The 12,206-nt window shown below is 40.1% G+C and overlaps 1 protein-coding gene across 1 annotated transcript in view; it reads left to right on the top strand.

Moving 5' to 3' along the window:
- FHDC1 (FH2 domain containing 1) overlaps positions 1–12,206 on the top strand; it is a gene marked incomplete at its 3' end in the record, with an annotated part of 52,483 nt that overhangs the window by 15,611 nt on the left and 24,666 nt on the right. The window lies entirely within an intron of this gene.

The raw sequence follows: 12,206 nt of genomic DNA, 5'->3' as shown, positions 1-12,206 counted from the left end.
CAGTAAATTTGCTTTGTGACTAAGCACAATGAGGTTCTAATAATATGGAGGAAAGTGGATATATCTAAAATATTGTTGTTGTTGTTGTTAGCTGCGAAGTCGTGGACGACCCATCGCGACCCTATGGACAACATTCCTCCAGGCCTTCCTGTCTTCTACCATCTTCTGGAGTCCATTTAAGCTCACGCCTACTGCTTCAGTGACTCCATCCAGCCACCTCATTCTCTGTCGTCCCCTTCTTCTCTTGCCCTCGATCTTTCCCAGCATTAGGCTCTTCTCCAGTGAGTCCTTCCTTCTCATTAGGTGGCCAAAGTATTTGAGTTTTAGCTTCAGGATCTGGCCTTCTAAAGAGCAGTCAGGATTGATCTCCTCTAGGACTGACCGGTTTGATCGCCTTGCAGTCCAAGGAACTCGTAGGAGTCTTCTCCAGCACCATAGTTCAAAGGCCTCAATTCTTTGGCGCTCAGCCTTTCTTATGGTCCAACTTTCACTGCCATACATTGCAACTGGGAAGACCATAGCCTTGACTATACGCACTTTTGTTGACAGGGTGATGTCTCTGCTTTTTAGTGTGCTGTCTAGATTTGCCATGGCTTTCCTTCCCAGGAGCAAGCGTCTTTTAATTTCTTGGCTACAGTCCCCATCTGCAGTGATCTTGGAGCCCAGGAAAACAAAATCTGTCACTACCTCCATTTCTTCCCCATCTATTTGCCAGGAATTGAGAGGGCCAGATGCCATGATCTTGGTTTTCTTAATGTTAAGTTTCAACCCAAGTTTTGCACTCTCCTTCTTCACCCGCAACAAGAGGCTCTTTAGTTCTTCTTCACTTTCTGCCATTAGAGTGGTATCATCTGCGTATCTTAGGTTGTTGATATTTCTTCCAGCAATCTTAATTCCAACTTTTGATTCATCTAGCCCTGCCTTTCTCATGATGTGCTCTGCATATAAGTTAAATAGGCAGGGCGACAGTATACAGCCTTGCCGGACTCCTTTCCCAATTTTGAACCAATCAGTGGTTCCGTGTCCAGTTCTCACTGTTGCTTCTTGACCCGCATATAGGTTTCTCAAGAGACAAATAAGATGGTCTGGTACTCCCATCTCTTTAAGAACTTGCCACAGTTTGTTATGATCCACACAATCAAAGGCTTTAGCATAGTCAATGAAGCAGAAGTAGATGTTTTTCTGGAACTCCCTAGCTTTCTCCATGATCCAGCGTATGTTAGCAATTTGATCTCTAGTTCCTCTGCCTCTTCGAAATCCTGCCTGTACTTCTGGTAGTTCTCGATCCACATACTGCTGAAGTCTAGCTTGTAGGATTTTAAGCATGACTTTACTAGCATGAGAAATGAGTGCAATGGTGCGATAGTTTGAACATTCTTTGGCACTGCCTTTCTTTGGAATTGGAATGTAAACTGATCTTTTCCAATCCTGTGGCCACTGTTGAGTTTTCCAAATTTGCTGGCAAATTAAGTGTAGCACTTTTACTGCACTGTCTTTTAAGATTTTGAATAGCTCAGCTGGAATACTGTCACCTCCACTAGCTTTGTTGTTGCTCAGCTTTTCTAAGGCCCACTTCACTTCACATTCTAGGATGTCTGGCTCGAGGTCAGTGACCACCTCATTGTGATTATCTGGGACGTTAAGCTCATTCTTGTATAGTTCTTCTGTGTAATTTTGCCACCTCTTCTTAATCTCTTCTGCCTCTGTTAGGTCCCTGCCATTTTGGTCCTTTATCATGCCCATTTTTGCATGGAATGTTCCCTTCATCTCTCCAATTTTCTTGAAAAGATCTCTGGTCCTCCCTATTCTATTGTTTTCTTCTATTTCTTTGCACTGTTCATTTAAGAAGGCATTCTTATCTCTTCTAGCTATTCTCTGGAATTCTGCATTCAATTGGGCATATCTATGTTTTTCTCCCTTGCCTTTCGCTTTCCTCCTTTCCTCAGCTATTTGCAAAGCTTCCTCAGACAGCCATTTTGCTTTCTTGCATTTCTTTTTCTTTGGGATGGTTTTGGTTGCTACCTGTTGTACAATGTCGCGAACCTCTGTCCATAGTTCTTCAGGCACTCTGTCTATCAGATCTAATTCCTTAAATCTATTTGTCACCTCTACTGTATATTCAACAGGGATATGATTTAGTTCATACCTGAGTGGCCTAGTGCTTTTCCCTACTTTCTTCAGTTTAAGCCTAAACTTTGCAAGGAGAAGCTCATGGTCTGAGCCACAGTCAGCTCCTGGTCTTGTTTTTACCGACTGTATAGAGCTTCTCCATCTTTGGCTGCAGAGCATATAGTCAATCTGATTTCTGTGTTGACCATCTGGTGATGTCCATGTGTAGAGCCGTCTCTTGGGTTGTTGGAAAAGAGTGTTTGCTATGACCATCGTATTCTCTTGACAAAATTCTATCAGCCTGTGCCCTGCTTCATTTTGTACTCCAAGGCCAAACTTGCCTGTTATTCCAGTTATCTTTTGGCTTCCTACTTTAGCATTCCAATCTCCCATGATGATAAGGACATCATTTTTGGGTGTTAGTTCTATAAGGTGCTGTAGGGCTTCATAGAACCGGTCAATTTCATCCTCTTCAGCACTGGTGGTTGGGGCATAGACTTGGACTACTGTGATATTGTATGGTTTCCCTTGGATTCGAACTGAGATCATTCTGTCATTTTGAGGATTGTATCCCAGTATTGATTTTCCTACTCTTTTATTGACTATGAAGGCTACTCCGTTTCTTCTGAGGGATTCTTGCCCGCAGTAGTATACCTGATGGTCATCTGAATTAAATTCACCCATTCCTGTCCATTTTAGTTCGCTGATACCTAAGATGTCGATGTTCAGTCTTGTCATCTCTTGTTTGACCACGTCCAGCTTTCCTTGATTCATGGATCTTACATTCCAGGTTCCTATGGAGAAAAAATCTTTACAGCATCGGACTTTCCTTTCACCACCAGACACATCCACAGCTGAGCGTCCTTTCGGCTTTGGCCCAGTCGCTTCATTCTTTCTGGCGCTACTAGTACTAGCCCTCTGCTCTTCCCCAGTAGCATATTGGACGCCTTCCGACCTGAGGCGCTCATCTTCCAGCGTCATATCGTTTTGCCTTTTGGTACTGTCCATAGGGTTTTCATGGCAAAGATACTGGAGTGGGTTGCCATTTCCTTCTCCAGTGGATCACGTTTTGTCAGAACTCTCAGCTATGACCTGTCCGTCTTGGGTGGCCCTGCACGGCATAGCTCATAGCTTCATTGAATTACGCAAGCCCCTTCGCCACGACAAGGCAGTAATCCATGAAGGGGATCTAAAATATTAAACCCCATTTAATCACTTTCACCAAATACATCTAAGGCAACTTGAGATAATGTACACATTTAAAAGACAAACACCACAAAACAATCTAGTTTCAAAAGAAGGGAGAAGGGAATCCCATTGTATTATACTTATCAAATGTGTTATCAAAGGTTTTCACCATAAATATTGATGGGAGCTATAAAAGGTTTTAAAAAGCTAATATGTTTACGCTCTACCTTTCAAAGCTTTCACTTCTTTTTATTTCAACACAATAGTAATGCTTACATTTACCCTCTGACATTGCTAATGTTTTCTTAGGATTTGCATCTTCAGGAAACTGTTATCATGTGGTTTGGGAAAAGCATCCAAGATTATGTGGAAGCATAATTTAAAAAATGATGTGTGTTCTTAGAAAAGGCATGTTTAAGCATATAAGAATAAATGAAAAGAGAGCTTCTAATCCTAGAAGTAAATTTTTAAAAATTACTGGGAAGTAGTGATTGCTATTATGTAGCAATTAATTATTAAATGGCAAAGGAATTGATATGGTTTAAACTCATACTTTGGTTAAGACCAGGGGTGTCAAACTGCCGGCCCGTAGGCCAGATGTGTCATCTGGAAGCTGCACCCACCCCATTGCCAGCAATGGCAAAACAGTCCCAATACATTGCACGACATCACGTGACGTTGCGAGTTTGACATGTCTGGTTAAGACTGAAAGAGAAATCAAAGAATTAATGCATAAGTATACTGACATTAACATGTGTTCAAACTTTCAACCACTATTTATTAAGAGGCAGATATCTAAGAACTTTTAATTGAGTTTAGCAAATACCATCAAAGCACTTTATTATGGATTAGGTCTATAAATGTTATGTCATATTATTTCAGTTCTGTGTTGACTAGGAATTATAGGCATCGACATTCAATGTCTCTGGAAACCATCAGATAGGAAAGTTGTATTAAAAAATATGGACTGATTCATTGATATTTCAATGGTAATGTAAGAACTAAGCTATAAAAGTTGTTCCATAACTGGCTGACTTAGTACAACCCATTAGGCATAAAGCATGGTTCACAATAATTCTATCTAGAGAAATGTCCTAATAATAATAGTTTACTGACTTAGCATTTCTCTGGATGGAATTATTGTAGTTTGTAAGCCGTGCTTTATGCTTAATGTGTTGTAATAACTCAGCCAATGATTATTTATTCAAAAATATAGCTAAACTATAGTTTACTATGACTTTACTCTAGTACTTCAGCCTGTTTCTGAAACATCTAAACTTGTTGAGGCTAAAAGAGAAGTTAGATGTGTTTTTCAATAGGTCTTTCTAGAAAGTATTCATAATGACCCTTAGCACTCTGAGAAAAGTGGCTGCCACAGAATGCTGGTGGGCTTGGTCAGTCACAATCCTCCTTCCTCCTTCCTGTTCCCTAGAAAATGTTTCTATAAGAGAACAAATTACAAGTTCTAGTGATACTTTGATTTCCTAGCTGAGAGTATGCACATAGGAAAAGCTAGAACGTTATTATAAAGGATAAACCAACCTCCCAATAGGAAGAAATAAATAAAAATCTTTATATGATTTATATAAGCTATTCTAAGTAAAGTTTTTAAAATATTGCCCTTATCCAATGTTTATGCATTGAACTATGTTCAGTGATTAGTGAAGGTATGGTCTAAATTAAGGCTCCAAAAGTTTAATGAATTGATTACAATATAAATTATATTTGTGCAGAGGATGAAAACTTACCCTAATGAAGATATAGTCAGTGTATATAGTATTATACATAGTGAATATAGTATTCTGTTAACAAGTGTGTACTACATATGAGAAAGACTGCTTGATAGGCACTTTTTTAATGGAGGAAGGATGCTCTCAGATGTTGCTACTTGGAGAAATACACGATTATATTCTGGAACTAAAAATCTTACTTACAATTTTATGAAACACAATTCTAGGTGGCTCACAACAATGATAAAAAACAAACACTAAAATAAAACATGTGATCTCTAATCCATCAAGCAATGCAATTCCCAGACTCCAGCTGCAACCTATAAGGTGAAAACACATGAGGTGAAAACCAGCTCTTTATGGGTTTCAAGGAAGTTGAAAGGAAGGAGGCTTGTCAGATTCCAGGAGGAAGAGTATTCTACATGGCCAGAGCTCCTACAGAAATGTACACTTTGTAGGTCTCACTAGATGACAGTATTTAAGGGAAGGAACCCTACCTGATCTAGTATGGAGTGGGAGAGATGGTCCTACAAGTAAGGTCTTGAAGATAATTAGCACCTTTAATTACCTGGTGACAAAACCGGAAAGTCAGTGCAGTTCATACAACAGTAGTATGATATGGGCAAACTGACAGGAGCCCAAAACTCTGTATGCCACCACATTCAGGATCAGTTATAACTTCAGCTGGTTTTCAGGGATAGCCCCATGTAGAGCACATTGCACTAGTCCAACAGGAAGTCCATAAGATGTATTTGAACAAGCCCTTAGCCATGTCTGCCACCTGATCCTCCAGGATCCACAATTGTGGAAGGATCACCATATTGTGTGCCTGATCTGTCTGGATAGTGCTCTCCTATTGATACTCGGAGAAGAGACATCACAATTCCCAGGAAAGCCAAAACCCAAAGCCACTCTGTCTTGCTTGGGTTGAGTTGGAGCTGGTTTCTCCATATCCAGAACTTTGCAGCCTCCAGGCACTGGGTCAGTACTGAAATAACATCACCTGCTCAGCCACAGGTGGAGTAACATAACTGGGTATCAGCAGCATAGTGATGAAACTGCATTCCTTGCTGTTGAATGATCTCACCCAGCAGTTTCATGTACATGTTAAAGAGGAGTGGTGAAATACCTGAGCCCCAAGGCACTCCACACTGCAGGGGTCTAGGACTAGATCTCTCTCCTACCTTGTAACACCTGCAATCAGCTGCAGAGGAAGGAGGACAACCACTGCAAAACAGTGCCTCCCAATCCCTGAAACTAGTCTAGGATGATGCTATTATGGTCAATGCTATCAAATGCTGCCAACAGACCAGAAAGCCCAGACTGGTTGCACCACTTCTGTTTTGAGCCCTCCAGAGTCATCTGCAAGTGTGACCAATGAAGTCACTATATTATACTGCTGTCTCCATACTTCTACCCAGCCTGAACCCAGCCTAAAAAGAATTAAAATAATATCTTCATTCAAGGCTCTCTGCAGAAGAGCAACCACCCTCTCAACAACATTTCCTTGAGACTGGATGAAAGTAATCCAACACTGTTGTGTTCAAGGATTCTTTAAAAAAAGATTTTATTGGATTTTATAGAGTTAAAGATAACATTTTAGTCAGACGCCGCCATTTTAGAGGGTGGAGAAAAAAGTTCCCTTCCCTCTCTCCTCAAAAGGGAATAGATTTTCAAGAAGCTTTTAACAGGAAAAAATACTTGGGATATGGAGAAGATAAAATCTCATTCAATTTCTCCACGTTGCTTTCAAGTGCTTGTTAGTAAGTTAGTAAGCTTGTTAGTCAGCAGCTTAATGATGGGCCATAAATGGCCGATCTTTTCCCCGTCGGTTCAAAGAGCTGCCCTGGATCAAACAGAAGGGCTGCTGCCCTTCCACGATCACTCGAAGGTCCTCTTCACGCTCGTTGCCCCTACAGGGCGACTTTTGACCCTTTTCAGAGTCTCCTGGCAGGAGAAAACTAGACGGTGAAGGGAGCAATCTCCCTACACGTCTGCCAGTGCTGTAATTGCAAACCAGAAGCCTGTTCAAGGATTCTTTAAAAAGGGGACACTACTGTCTGTTCAAGGCAAGCAATCAGTAGTTCATCCTCCCATAGAGAAGCATTAACTGCTGCTTAGACCAAAAACATCTCCCAGCAGGTCTTGTGCAATTGGGGAGCCAGGGAGCAGAATACAGCCAGAAGGATCCGGTCCATTTCCTTAAGATCAACTGGCTCAAACTCTTCCCAGAAAACTGATTTCAGATAGTTATAAGAATGTAAGTTGACAGTAAGAAGCACATGAAATATGCCCTTTGGTAAATCAAAACAGTTTGGTGAATTAAAAGAGATGAGTCCAACTTTTTAAAAAGTGGGAGAAGTGAGATTGGGAGAGATAGACTCTTGAGTTTGGCTTTCAAAATACACGAAAAGTTTAGTGGAAAACATAACCTGAGTTTTTCAGACAGCTCATTTTCTCTAATATCAAAAAAAAGAGGGTTTGATGGATTAGTTTGCAGATTAAGTAAAATTAAATTTTGCTTTATTTTAATAAAAATGACTATTTTCTGTTAGAATTTTATCTTGGTTCATTATGTGTGGCTTATTTAGAAGATAAGAGATGCTGTAGAAACTGTTTTTGCACTTAAAATCAGTTGTCAAGGATACTAAACAATTTCAAAGTGATAAATTGGCATCTGAGTTAAAGGACAGATTATAAATTGCTATGTACTTTACAGGTTTTAATGTATGTCTTGTCTCACTCTTTTCTGTGCACCTTTAAGTTGGGTGGTTAGTGGTTCTCAACTTTGCTATTTAATACTGTAGAATTGCAGGCAGAATATTTGATGATAGACATTTTGTGGATAAGCAAAATAATTACAAGTCCCCATTAGTGCAAATATGTAAATATAATAGTTCCTTTTCTCCTTCTCACATAAGCCTGTTGCCACTTTTTCCATGATCAAATTATAAATATATGTTTGCTAAAGAGAAGATGTGCACACTAAGTGTGTGTGAGAGGGAGAATGTAAAAGGAGAGAGAATGTGTGGTTGTTTCATTGCATGCATAAACATTCTGTTAATTTTAAAATTGGCACTGAGTACTGATTATTGCTACTTTTTAAATATTGGGTTCTGGTATTTTAATGAAATATTTTAATAGCTATTGCTAGGCAAGAGTTGAGGAATGAACTGAGGGGATAAACTGGTCTTGAGGATGCATCCCTAAGATGGGGATAGAGACATCTCAGAGTAGGTAGGGAGATTCCCCTATGAATATGCATGTTTTAGCAAATACAGGTAGACTTTGACTTACAACTGTTCATTTAATGATGGTTCAAAGATGGCCTTAGGAAAAAAATAATCTAAGACCCGTCCTTGAAGTTGTGACCATTGTACCACCTCCTTGGTCATGTGATCACAATTTGAGCACTTGCCAGTCACGTTGCATTTATAACGGTTGCAGCATCTTGTGGTCATATAATCATGATTTGCAACCTTCCCAGCCAGCTTCTGAAAAGAAAAGCCAATTGGGGAAGCCAGATGCATTTAATGACCATGTGATTTGCTTTAATGACTTCAGTAAAAATGATTGTAAAATTGATATTGGTCATATGATGAGCCACTTAATGATTGTATCACTTAGTGACCAAAATTCTGGTCCTAATTGTGGTTATATGTGGAGGACTACTTGTATATATACATCACATTCTCACAAACTTTCAAATATTGCAACTAGGTTTTCATTGCAGTGTAAGGGAAGTTTTTCAACAATGGATTATTCAAATTGCTGCTGAGAGAGTTAGCTTCCTAATTCCCTAGTAGCAGCTGTCCAAAAACGGTCCACATGTACATTTTGGCTGAGGCTTTTAGGGAAACTATATATTAGAACCTTGAAGAGTTCTGTCTATTCAGCCTTGAATGTAGATAAGGCTTACTTTCATCTTAGGGTGAACTTTTCATCAGGAAGCAAAGGGTCAGGGCCTGGGTAAAGGGAGCAGAGGAAGGGGAGGGAGGGAGTCCTGGAGAAAGAAAAAAAATTGGCAGATAAAGCTACGGTGCTATAAAGTTCATAAATAAAGGTTATTTGTCTCATTTGCTTATTATTACACAGAAGAGCAGGCTAGGCACATAGCAGAATTAGTGTTAGGCAAGGATCACAAGCATGGTCTAAATCAAATCTTGGGTCACTACTGAGCTAAAGGCTGCTGTGGGGGAGGGGGGGACATGAAAAGACAAAGAAGGCAACTTACGCTTAGTCTTCAGAGTAGCTCCTACTTTTATTTCAAAATCAAACCAAACACCCAAAGATTTGTTGCTTTTGAGATTTTGCTCAGAATGGAGCAGCAGACAGAGGACTCAATGTATTAATCTTAAGAAATATTAGAAAACTCTGGAGGTATTTGGCTACTTTATTGCATTTGAATGTATCAGCACTAAAGCCATGTTAAAGTTTGCAAACATGGCTTACTTTCTGGTAACTTCATGGTTATGTCCAGATAGTGGAGTTCTGTTTGTTTGGTTTTTTGTTTGTTTTGGCAACAGTACAAAAGTGGCTTGTCTTTTGGAATGTGGTTTGACTTCCAGACTATTATCTTGCTATTTCCTGGTAATCTCCCATTCAAGTATTAATCAGAGTTTAGTTTTTTGAGACCAGTCAGGGATAGCTACATGCTGCCATCTTAGTGGACAGTAAAACTAAAGATGCCGTTAGGACTAGATGACTAGATGGATTTAGCTGTGCTTGCTCTCAGTGTGCTTTAAGTAATGGTATAGAAGAGGTTGGCACTGCCATTCCTGGAATGTTTTTTAATTTCTAATTATTGCTTTGGAGTTCTCTGAAGATCTCATCAAGTGTTAACAAGGTCCAGCTCTGTTTCACTCTAAGCACAGGTCAGGCTTGTTCTGTCAATTGCTGAGATACTAAAGAATTAAGCAAATATGAGAACAATAGACACCATGAATAATGCTCTGATGAAGTAGAAATCAGCATCAGGATTCAGCTATATTTTTGCCAAAACATTAGGTTAGCCAACATATAAGTACTCCGACTTAGCTGGCTGGGTTGTGACTTGATACTTCTCTGGGGAAAACAGATTTTAAATAATCTGTGGGAGAAGCGTAACTCTTGTTTATTTAACTACTGCAAAACATTATAAGATTTAATTGCACTTTATAGAATTAAATCAGCTCTTGACTCAAAGTTTTCAGATCATGCTTGTGAAAAATACAAGGCACAGTTAATATAGCACAGAGAACCAGCATATCAGTCTGATTGGTTGTGTAAAGTCTTAGGGAATATGTCCTAGAACAGCAGTCCCCAACCTTTCCAGCTTGGTGGCCTGGCGTGGAGAGGAGAGGAGGGAAGCTTGTGAGTGGTAGGCACACACATGTGCGACAGTTCCATTTGTGCAGGCATGGGCACCCGCTACTCACGCAAATGGAGCTTTGCATGTGAGCAGAGAGTACTTGCGCTCACATGCGAAGCTCCGCTCTCACGAGCAGAAGGCACTTGCACTCGTGCGCAAAGCTTTACTCTCACAAGTGGAGGGTGTTGGTGCGTGAAGCTCCACTCATGCGAGCAGGGTGCACTCACATCTGAAGTTCCATTCACTCAAATGAAGCTTTGAGTGAGCGCAAGCTCCTGCCACTTGTGTAAGTGGAGCTTCGCGTGTGCACACACTTGCCCGCCACCTGCACAAGTGGAGCTTCACACGTGTGCTTGCCCATCCCTTCATTGGCCCTATTTCACACAGGCCACAGCCTGGTTGTGGGCTGCGACCTGGGTGTTGGGGACCCCTGTCCTAGAACTATCTTCAGTACAGCTACTTTCATTTCAGCAATTTCTATTGTTCATAACATATAATGTGAGATTATGAGCTGTGGTGGCGCAGTGGTTAGAAGGCAGTTCTGCAGGCTACTTCTGCCAGCTGCCAGCAGTTTGGCAGTTCGATTCTCACCGGCTCAAGGTTGACTCAGCCTTCCATCCTTCTGAAGTCAATAAAATGACAATCCAGATTGTTGGGGGCAATAGGCTGATTCTAAGCTGCTTAGAGAGTGCTCTAAAGCACTGTGAAGTGGTATATAAGTCTAAGTGCTATTTCTATTATATGTATTAAGTAAAATGAACTAGTATAACTGTAAAAAGTCAGTGGAAAAACAAATAGGACTTTCCCAATACCGAAAATGTTTTTTCTAAGTGCCTAGTGATCTTTCATTAGGAAGATCTTATATGGTCACATAAAACTATTGAAGAATTATTATTCCATCCATTTATGCATTTGTTTATTCTTGATAGATTAATGTTAATCACCATTATGGAGATATAATGGGGTTTAAAGAGAGCTTTTATTATATGTATTATAGTATTTCAAGACAGGTCTGGTTAAAGTTTATTGGTGTCTTATTGGAGAATAAATCAACAGCTACATGCCTTGTTGTTTTCATCTTGTCAGTTGGGTGGAGGAAAAGGTAGTAAAAAAGGAGAAATGAATTTGGCATTTTCTTGGTTAAAAATACTATTCTATTTTATTCACAAAAGTTACAAAGCACACAATTACTTTGCAGAATGTTTTATATTAAGTTAAGCCTGCTAGGCAGCTTTTGTAGTTTGTGGCTCTTGGACTGCCTGTAGCTTTCATAATAATAACAGCTAGCTTTCAGTCATAATTATTCAGATCTCTGAGCCGAAGTTCAGTATCTCCATTTTCTCTTCATCTTGCTATCTAGAGGAAAGTAATGGGTTGGAAGCAGAACAGAAGATTGACTGGTTGATTGATTATGTACCATCAAGTTGCAATTGATTCTTAGGAACCACAAAGATAGTTTTTCTCCATGAGCCATGGTGGCACAGTGGTTAAAATGCAGTATTGCAGGCTGACTCTGCCCGTGGCCGGGAGTTCGACCCTGACTGGCTCAAGGTTGACTCAACCTTCCATCCTTTCAAGGTCAGTAAAATGAGGACCCAGATGGTTGGGGGCAATATGCTGACTCTGTAAACCACTTAAAGAGTGTTGTAAAGCACTATGAAGCAATATATAAGTCTAGGTGCTATTGCTGTTACTATGATCTGTCCCTAACCTGGTCATTTAGATCTTCTAACAGTGTACCCATCATGCTGTTGTTTTCTTCCACCTTTCCCAACATTAAAGCCTTTCCCAAAGAAAGACTGAGGGGAGGGGCCAGAACAGGTCAAAAA

This window comes from Vipera berus (genome assembly GCF_964194415.1).
Source record: "Vipera berus genome assembly, chromosome: 7".
NCBI lineage: Eukaryota > Metazoa > Chordata > Lepidosauria > Squamata > Viperidae > Vipera > Vipera berus.
Note: the sequence above shows the minus strand (reverse complement) of the source record. Positions and strands in the feature narration are given on the sequence as shown.